General features: G+C 42.1%; 1 protein-coding gene across 2 annotated transcripts in view; it reads left to right on the top strand.

Annotated features, from left to right (window-relative positions):
* CLIC6 (CLIC family member 6) overlaps positions 1-10728 on the top strand; it is a 126010-nt gene that overhangs the window by 43543 nt on the left and 71739 nt on the right. The window lies entirely within an intron of this gene.

Here is a 10728-nt window from a genome sequence, read left to right as displayed (position 1 = left end):
AGTTCTCCCAGTATTTTTCCAATTTTCAGTTCAGTTCTTCACATTTCCACATCTGTGTTTTTTTTTAAAGTCCTCATGAAAATTCATCAGCAGATTTCTCCTGATATATGCATGCTTGTGTGCAATGTTGCCTAATGTGCACTTTTTTGCAAAACAACGTTTCTGAATGTAATGCATTTAATGCAATGTGATTTTTACCAATATACAGTCCTACCTTGGAAGCCGAATGGAATCCATTCAAGAAGTCCGTTTGACTTCCAAAATGTTCAGCAACCAAGGCACGGCTTCTGATTAGCTGCAGGAGCTTCCTGCACGCAACCGGAAGCCGTGGAAGCCACAGCGGATGTTCGGCTTCCAAAGAATGTTCACAAACTGGAACACTCACTTCCGGGTTTGCGGAGCCCGGGAGCCAAAATTTATGAGTGCCAAGGCATTCGGCTTCCAAGGTACGACTGCATGCATTTTTATGCAGACTTTATCCCGGTACATGCATTTTTGTACACATTACTCGGCTGGATAACTGCATTGCAAAATTCAGAGAAGGGCAAATTTGGATGCTTGGCAGCATTTCGGTTCACAGATGTTTTCAGAAAATCTGCAGGTTAGGTAGGTTTACCTGTAAACATGAACTGAACTGAATTTTCCCCAAATCCTTACTGAAACCACAGACACACATTTCTCTCTGAACACAGAGAGATCGAGAGGAAAATTTGTAGACTATTGGACTAAGAGCGCATACTCTTCTCGGAAAAACTAGAAAACTGTTTACATAGAGCTTCTCTGGGTGCATCGTTATACACTTTTATGTGACAATGACAGACTCATAACAATTGGCCAAGAAGCAGTGGAACCAGGTGAGCACTCTAAATGGCTTCCTGGATTTACTCATGCTGAGTTAGTAGAACTTGAGTCATTTGACCTGGGCTCCAGCTGTTCCAGGAAGAAAATTTAAAACCATATGAGACAGCATATGCACTACAGTCATACCTCGGGTTAAATACGCTTCAGGTTGGGTACTTTCAGGTTAAGTACTCCACGGACCCGGAAGTGTTTACTTCCAGGCTCCGCCACACGCACATGCGCAGAAGCAATCTGTGCGCTTCACGCATGTGCAGAAGTACTCTATTGGCGCTTTGCGCGCACGCGCTATCGCCACTCTGGTTAAGTACTTTTCAGGGTGCGAATGGCACCCCGGAACCAATTAAGTACTTAACCCGAGGTACCAGTGTAAATCTTAATTTTTCTCATCTACAATACTGTCTTATTTCTTTTATAGTATAGTACATTGATTATTGCCTTCATTTTATGGATCAATGGTCTTGTTAGACAGTAAAATTCATGTTAAATTGCTGTTTTAGGGGGTGCTTTTCATTGTCTGGAACAGATTAATCCACTTTCCATTACTTTCAATGGGAAAAGTATAGTGTGTATGCAGCCTGAATATTCAGATTTGACTTTTTTTTTAGGGCTCTTCCAGATGGAAGTGTGTGGGTTTCGTTTGTTTTTCAGTTCAAGTTACGTATCCTGGTTAGGTGTGTTTGACTGTCAAGCCACATGCTATAGTGTTGTGTAATGGCTAAGAGAATGTGCTGTTGAAGTCCCAGGTTCAAATCTCACCTCAGTCCTGAGTGTATATATGAATGGTACGGTATTTTTCCTTACATTGAGGCTGCAGCAAAGCTACCTATATTTTAAAATGTGACACACTTAGTGACTGATGCAAAAACCAGTGAAGGCCTTTTGACAGTGGCACTAACCAATGTGGTTAGTGAGGAACACAAGCTTATTCTCAATCTTTTCAAAAGACAAGGACGCCAACCATTCAAAATTCCATGTCTATTGAATTTGCATATCTGAAAATCAGCACTGAGAATTTTCTTGAGCAGATGCATGAATAGACAGAGCCTAACAGTCCTATGTCAGGATTGTCAAAGGGAAGTGTTCTATGCTGTAAGAGGAACTGTGAATGTCCTACCATTCCACAGCTGGTGCAAGTCTATGTCTGCATATAGTGTACATCAGGCATCCCCAAACTGTGGCCCTCCAGATGTTTTGGTCTCCCATGATCCCTAGCTAACAGGACCAGTGGTCGGGGAAGATGGGAATTGTAGTCCAAAACATCTGGGGGGCCGAAGTTTGGGGATGCCTGGTATACATGATATCATATACAAATATCTTTATCTAGTTACCAAAATAAGGAGTAATCCAAATCACTGCCAAAACAATGGATTATTTCAGAGTCAACACAACAAAGCCACACCTGATACATTTACCAGAAAGGCTTAAAATTAGAAGCCACACCCTAAAAATACCATTCCTTAAACTAGCGCAAATATTTGCACAATATAAAATCTTCGAATTCAAATGATCTAACCCTCAAATGGACACAATCCGAGTATGTGGTTTTCAACCAACATCAATGGGACAATCAATTGGAACTATCCAAGACTTTGTTTGCCATCTCCATCCTATGCATTTCAGTATGGTGTGGCACATGTTGGTGAAATTGTCACAAATATACAACACACACGTGACACTTAAAGTCAGCCTAGGTGTGATATAGGGAATCTGTAATTGGTTCTCCCAATGTCTTCTTTTTTTAAGATTTAAAACTGGCTGAGGGCAGAGGCTATATTTGACAGAGGGAAAGGGATTAACTCTTTCCATGCCATTTCCCCATCTTCAGTGATTCTGCCCCTAAAACTACTATAGCCTATTTCCCATGGAAGCCTAAAAAGAACAGGTATCTATATTGCACCAGTCTTTAGTCCCATCGATTAGAAGCAATTTATTAGGGAAACTGCATGAAGGGAAAGTGTTAAAGACCTCCCGTAGCACTGCAACCCTGGTCCAATTTGGACCACCCCATAGCTACTTTTAAGTCTTGACAAAAGGCCCTGGGAGGCCCAGTCTCATATCTCCCACATCATGTCTAGTTTGACCTTAGCCCATGTAGAAACTGGAAAGTTTGATGTCATGGCTCATTCAACAACAATGAACTAATAAGAATGGAAACTACAATCTACCTAACTTCATCTGTAATTATGGCTGCAGTTCCAACCTGGTATTTCACAGTGGGAATAGATCCAGCGCCGGCAACATACAATGCACGATCTGATATCTTGAAGAACAATGAACAAAAGCAGTGACTGCATTTAAGCCAGAATAAGCAGGTCCTTTGTGTCACTTGGAAATTGTTGCTTCAAACTTGCATATCTTAAAATTGCAATGCCTCAAAAATCTTTCCTACGTTTAGCAAAATGGCCGCGTAATCTAAAATGGGGTGGAGTGGATGATGCTAGACTTTGGCCTACCTCAGCATGTCAATTCGGGTGAGTTCCAGCTGAAAAAAAGCCCTGGGTCTCAGGTTTGGGCCCTGAAATCACAGGGTCTTGGATGCTCCTGACGTGGCAGCCCTAGGTCACACTGACCTGAGCTGTGAACCTCTAAGCTCTTAATGTTCTTTTCAGGGCAAGAGCTGCCCTGCCATTGAAGTACAATCATGCCTTTATTTCATAGAAACTGTGCATATTGTCCTATTTAAAGGACAATGTGCCCTTTTCCCCTTGGGCAAACTTCTCAAAAAAATAAGAACAGTTTTCAGATGCTCATTCACACTGTTGCACATTGCAAACAATACAACAATACGCCAGGGCTTACAGTTCCGCATTTTATTCTTACATAGTCACTGAACTAGAAGGAATTTGATGTTCTGAACTACATGGGGGTGTTCTGCCCATCCCAAGGATGTCCCTGACACGCATCTTGACTTTCTCCCCTTCAGCTAAATGGATGTCGTTCATTCCTGTGGGCAACAATGTACTAGATAAATAATCTGCTCACCAACTCTGACACCGAGTGGCCAGACTATCACGGATAGTAGCCCGTGCAATGCCTCTTCCCTCCTGAAGGAAGCTCTCAAGTTGTTAAAGGACAGTCTGTTTCCAGCAATTCACCCTCTGAAAACAAAGAGGGGCCAGGTTCAAGAGCAGAGAAGGATAAGAGAAGGTACTGGAGCACATTTCATCTTCCTCTGACCCTCATGCCGAATGTGGATTCAAGGCAGAGGGTAGTGAATTTTCCAACCTTTTTTTTTTAAGTGTAGAAAGGCTGTATATGGTTTGATGAGACAGTGTTCATGGTCACATTGGAAAAGCACCCCAGGCTAGTTCACACAGTTACAGTTTGTAGCAATTCTTAAACTACAGTGCCTAGAATTATTTGAGAAAGCGATGTGCTATGTCTGTGCTTTAAAGGTATAGTATACGTTGAGGGATTTTTATTCAAAGGATTTGGGGCTAAACTATACCTGACATCACTCGTGTGTTTACTCAACTCACACATTCTAGAAAAAAAGCCTTTTAAGATAAGATCTACCACATCACCCTTCAAAGTGTTCATTAAATGGCACATGTTTGGCACACAACATCCTCCGCATGCAGATAAGTCAGAGAGGCGAATTCTATCAGCCCAGACTTACCACTGGCCTTCTGAAGGCAAACGGCATCATTCTGAATCCAGCGTTTATGGGATAGCCTCTAAACACACAATTGATCCCTGAAACAGCAGGGTTTTGATTTGTTTTGTTGCATTGAAACACTTCTGGATCAGGCCCAGCATCATCAATCCGAGTTATATGTCTCTTGAATAACATGTGAACATACCTTCTTAATTTAATGTGACTCAATAGTGGTTTAAGGTAAAGGTACCTCTGACCGTTAGGTCCAGTCATGGATGACTCTGGGGTTGCGGCACTCATCTCGCTTTATAGGCTGAGGGAGCCGGCGTACAGCTTCCTGATCATGTGGCCAGCATGACTAAGCTGCTTCTGGCGAACCAGAGCAGCGCACAGAAATGCTGTTTACCTTCCCGCCGGAGCGGTACCTAATTATCTTCTTGCACTTTGACATGCTTTTGAACTGCTAGGTGCGCAGGAGCTGGGACCGAACAGTGGGAGAGTCTTCCTGCCCAGTTGTTTTTTTATGTAACACAATTACATGCTTGTCAGATAAACTTCACTTGCCACTAAACTGATTGATGATGTTCTCCTTTTCTGCACAGTTTGCAAAGCACATGGCATAATATGATTCCAAAGCAGCACAAATGATGTGTTACTGTAGCCCAGCATAGGATTGTGTGCTATTTATTACATGGCTGAGAGCTGCAACCTGGAAGGGGGTTGTGCTGTGGAGGTTTTTCTTTTTTTCCTTTTTCAAAGGCAGCAGAAGGGTGAAGAGATCGAAAAGGGAAGGAATCCCACACTCTTGTCAATCTAGATATGAAAGACTATGAATGTGCCTGGGGTCACTGATGACTGAGGTGAGAAAGGAAGACTTCTGAGGAATGCAGCCGCTGTGCATTTCCAAAGCATTTTCCGGAGGAGAAGTGGTTTACAGTGCTGCCCACTGAGCCACAGGAGGTAGCTTATGACACAGAACTTACCTTGAGTGGAGGGGGGGTATTCTCCCCAGATATTATCTTTGCCTGAGGAGGAAGAAACTGAAATGACAATAACATAAGTGCTTATTGATGTTGTTGTTGTTTAGTCGTTTAGTCGTGTCCGACTCTTCGTGACCCCATGGACCATAGCACGCCAGGCACTCCTGTCTTGCACTGCCTCCCGCAGTTTGGTCAAACTCATGTTCGTAGCTTCGAGAACACTGTCCAACCATCTCGTCCTCTGTCTTCCCCTGCTTATTGATACCTGGGCCCTAATCCTTGGGGTTAGTCTCAGTATATGCAGGGAGGGAGGAGAATGTCTATAACAAAGGAGCTGAGTATATGTGGGGAAAAGGACTAACATACTACCAGGAAGAGAAGAGATAAATTTATCTGGGGCAAGGGCCAGTTCAATACATTTTGCTGCCAGAAGGAAAGTCCCCCCCCATTTCATGTATCTTTCTTCTTCTCTTCTTCTTCTTCTTCTTCTTCTTCTTCTTCTTCTTCTTCTTCTTCTTCTTCTTCTTCTTCTTCTTCTTCTTCTGCGATCACTCATAGTCGAGTAAGATTGTCTTCCATGAATACGGTCTTAACAGTGAATCTGTAAGTGACTGTGGAGGCCAATTCTGGATCCACATGTCCTTCCACAGTGGGGACATAGGTTTCCAGGTGGGAGTTGAGCATGGTGAGGGTTTGTCAAACGTGCCTTTCTCTTAGCTCGTTTCTCCTTTTTGCTCTGAGTTCGTGCTTCTTTGAAGTCCATGACACCTTTGGTAAAGGCTGTCCTCCAGTTGGAGCGCTCAGAGGCCAGTGTTTCCTAGCTATCAGCGGTCATGCTAGATTTTTTAAAGATTTGCCTTGAGAGCGTCTTTAAACCAGAAGTCAACAGTTGAATCTTACGTCAAGACTGCTTACTTCAAGATTCCACTACACCTCAAAGCAGCAGGCTAGTTTAAGGGGTGCAGGAAGGAGGAGTAAATGAACAGTCATCCCACTGGAGGGATGTTGAAGTTGAAGTCCCCCAAACATTGATGTGAGGACCTGCTCTTAAACTTGTTCATGAGCATGTTCATAAATAATCTTGAGTTAAGAACTGCAACTTCCTAAGGACAATTCATCAGATCATAGTGAAATTCAAACCAAGGATTTTTTTTGTGTGCATAGCAAACACTCCTAGCCATTATTCTACATTAGCTACCACATAAGATTTAGTTACATCAGAAAAAAGCAAACAAACAAACAAACAAACAAACAAACAAACAAACAAACAAACAAACACAGTGTGGTTTAGTGGAGAGAGCAGGAGTGGGCAATCTGTGGTCTAATTTCATGTGATGATTGACCTAATTTTATGTGGGTTGCAAGCATAGGCACCAACTCATTGGGGCCTTGCACCCACAAAATTCCCCATGAAGGGGCTGGGCACCCACAAATTTCAGTGCCAGGGCCATGTACGCTTCATGGCATCACCAGCCCTGGGCACCCACAGTCGTGAGGCCAAGTTAGCACTCCTGGTTGCAAGGGAAAGAAAAGGGGTGGGAGAAAGAGAGATAAAAAGGGAGGTGTCAGCAAAAAAAGGGGTTGCCCCCACCTTTGGCTCTAACCCATTTTCAACCCTAGCTCTGACCATTTTTCATGCCAGCCCTAGAATGTAACTGAAAAACAATTGACTGCCCTGGGATTAGACCATTGAGTGTCAAACTAGGACTGGGAAGACTCAGGTTCAAAATGACACTCCAACAACTGAGTGTCCTTGGGTCAGTCACCTTCCCTCAGTGTAATCTAGCTCACATGGCTGTTGCGGAGTGTGTTTATGTGTATGTACAATATTCTACATTCCTTGGAGGAAGAGCAGTATATAAATAAAATAATGTGGAAAAAAACTGATAGCTGGTCCTGAAATACTACTTATTAGAGGATACAAAGATAATCAGATTTCCCCGCCTGCCTTGAGCCTGAGCTCAGTATCCATTTTGTCCCAACATAATTGTCCTTTGCCTTGGCAAGTAGAAACCTCAGGGAATTCAGCTATTTCATAATAGTAAATACAGTAAGGAATCAGAACATTTGGTCAAAAACAGAAGATACAAACAGCCTAAACCATAACTGTAAGACAAACAAATTGGCGCTGGTGTACATTCTGTTCCTGGGATTCATGCCAGAGAACATTGAAAGATAGACCAACCCTCTAATGGAACTATTGGTGCTCTAGATTGTATTCGGTTTGAGGAATGAAAGCTGGGGCTGGGGGAAATGAAATTACATGGTGCAGCAAAGTATATTATTATAATAACTTAGTTCTTAATTGTAATAATTTGCCTTTGGAACTAGTGCTATTCTTGATCAATCATGTTCTTTTAATCTTAGGGGTGGGGACTGTATATCCACAGAAGAATTGCATAATGTTAAGTGTAATTTACTTCATCCAAGTTGCCTATCACAAGAAGTGTCATTCATTTTTGTTATATAAAATGACAGTCTTTTATAGCTATTGTTCAATTAACCTTGACAGTTAACTTTATCAAAGATTAGGTGTTGGGGGGGGGAGATATTAGAAGCAAAATACACAATAAGTTACCATAGTTATATTTAACAGTTCCTTCTGTACAGCCTTCTGTGCGCTTGTAACAGATCTGGAAACTTAGATTGTCATCACATGTAGGTTTATCTCATTCTTCATAAAATTTAATAATTCTTATGGGTAAATCAATTAAGTGTGTTGACATAAATGACCCATTTGCTTTATATAGCAGGTATGAAAGTCAAAGCTAGAGGCAGTATCATAAAAACAGAGCAATTCATTTGAGAAACCAATAAACTGACTTGATTACCATACATTTGCTTTCTGCAGTATTGTACTGCCAGGATCCTGTCCTCAAGACAGGTGACTATCCTGAAGTGTGGCTTAGGGCAAAAACATGAATCAGTGATAAATCAAGACCCTGGGGTTTCATTCCATATCACTACTGACCTGAAGGACAGAAGGACCATAGTTCCACCAAATATAAGCAGTGTAAATGTGGAAGGTATCAGGATGGTGAAATCCCCAGAGTACTGTGAATAGCTCTGAATGGATCTCACCAAACTGGGTAGGAAAATGGCAAATGAGGTTCGATGTAATATAGTGCATTTCCCTATGAACTTTAGTTTGCCATTAACCAGCCCCCGCCAGCCTGCCTCCTTACTTGCAACCATTCAGGGGGTGACCCTATCTGTCACTGAGTCTGACTCCACCTACCTTCTGCCCAGTGGGCTGCTGCCACCACTGAATTAAGTGGAAGGTAATATGCACTGGGGAAAAATAAATATAATAATAATATCCAAAACACATTTAAACTGATGGTGTTTGAACTGGTGGTGCTGAACTGGCAAAGATATATCTTGGTTTAGTGGGTAAATAGTTCAGTGAGTTCTTGGGATCATGGGTGAGGAGCATCAGTTCACACTCCTCGTGGTATGACAGCAGTTTAAAAAGCCAATCGGGGAAAAGATGCCTTAGGAGGGACATTAGACGTTTATAAAATTATTCATAGCATGGACAAAGTAGATAGTTTTTTTTTTCTGTCTCCCATAATGCTAATGAATTTAATTGGCAGACAGTTAATGTATTTCTTCATACAACACTTAATTTTTGGAATTCAGTGCCATCTTTTTAAAGAACGCATGTGAGTACTCTACAATAAGCGAGAGTAGAGGGCAGTGTCCATCTAAACAGTTTTGCTAGCTCAGTTTCTAAACAGTTTTGCTAGCTCTTTAAGGAGTGAGGGGAAGGCCATAACAGGCAGTGTGGAGGGAGAAGAAAGAGAAAGAGAGGGTGTTCTTTGGTAGGCAAAAGCGCCTGCATTAGTGGAACTGTTCAGCTGGATACCACCCTTCATGTCCAGCATGCTGGCTCTACCTACATACAGAAAAATCTTGATTATATTATTCAACAAAGATGAAAACAAACGGAGGTAGGTCTAATAGGAAGACTGAAAGGGGGGTGGGTGGAGTGTGGGGACAAATTCATTGCTCTCTGGAACCACCAAACCAACATTAAGAGGGCAATATGAGTGCATTTATGTCTAAGAGAATTTGAAATGTTTTTTTTTTTAATTTTGTTTTTCTGCAATCTCACGTTCCAAGATCTAAGCTTAAGCTTGGCACAATCTTTGCTGCTCTGTATCTTGGGTAATCTTATATACAGGGATGACGCTGTTGTAAGCTGAAACACATCAGCAGTTATTTGGAGGAATCCAGGTCAGCCAAGCTTTTATGTCATCCATAATGTCAAGCTGCCAGTGATTTATACCAAGATGCACTGTCATTCTGGCACTGGCCAAAACATATTGCTGAGTGAGCATTAAGTAATGCAAGTAAATAAGCTTAGACACACGGCCGTTTTGACTTAGTATGGTTGTTGGGCGAGGTGTGCACAACTTTTTGCCCTTTCCACTGCAAAGAAATTCAGACGTTGTGTAGAGATGGCCAATATCCTAACTCAGATCCATCTGAACTCAGTAAGTTTTAGTGGACTAGTTAAAGGACTGAACTATTAGAAGAGAATAAAATAGTTAGCCACCAAAACCAAACTGGTAGTTGGGAGTTATTACCCAATTTCTGAAGGCATTCAATGCTGTGGAAACATTACAGAAATGACTAACACTATAATTTGAATTGTCCACATCTGTAAATCAAACGAACATACTGTTGCATGCCACCTCAATGTTTCCATGTTTCCTTTTGGGAATGAAGCACAGTAGAGATGTGTTTTTCTGATATATGGTTTATTTACAAATATATACAACCTGAGCCTACAATAGAGGGGTTTTACAGTGTCAGCACTCCCAAAACTCTTGCTTCTCCCATAGCCACAACTTTGGATTCAACCATTTATCTGCTACTCTGGCTTTATTCCTTCCCACTATCTGTGAGTTGAGGGAGGGGCTCCCATTTGCATCTCCCATTTGGTCTCCTAGGAAGCTAGCCTGGCCTGGTTAGCTTTTAACAGGGATTAGATGTCCGGCATCCAGTTTAACACCCAAAACCTTGATTAAATCCCAACACTTACTGGATCCAGGAATTATAGGAGTCTGGCACCCACCAACTCATAAAATTGATGTGACTTATTAGGAATTTCTGTGGAGCTGCCACAGGATGTCTGTGTAAAGGAGTCTGCATGCCTGTGGTTGATGGTGCAAGGGGCTAGGCAAGCCACCCTGGGAGAAATGCAATGCCCCAATCATTCGGTCTCTCCCCCCGACCATTGAGCTTTTCCATTAGGAAGTGCATTAGAATTCACACGCATCG

This window comes from Zootoca vivipara, chromosome 4, assembly GCF_965207765.1.
Source record: "Zootoca vivipara chromosome 4, rZooViv2.hap1.1, whole genome shotgun sequence".
NCBI lineage: Eukaryota > Metazoa > Chordata > Lepidosauria > Squamata > Lacertidae > Zootoca > Zootoca vivipara.
Note: the sequence above shows the minus strand (reverse complement) of the source record. Positions and strands in the feature narration are given on the sequence as shown.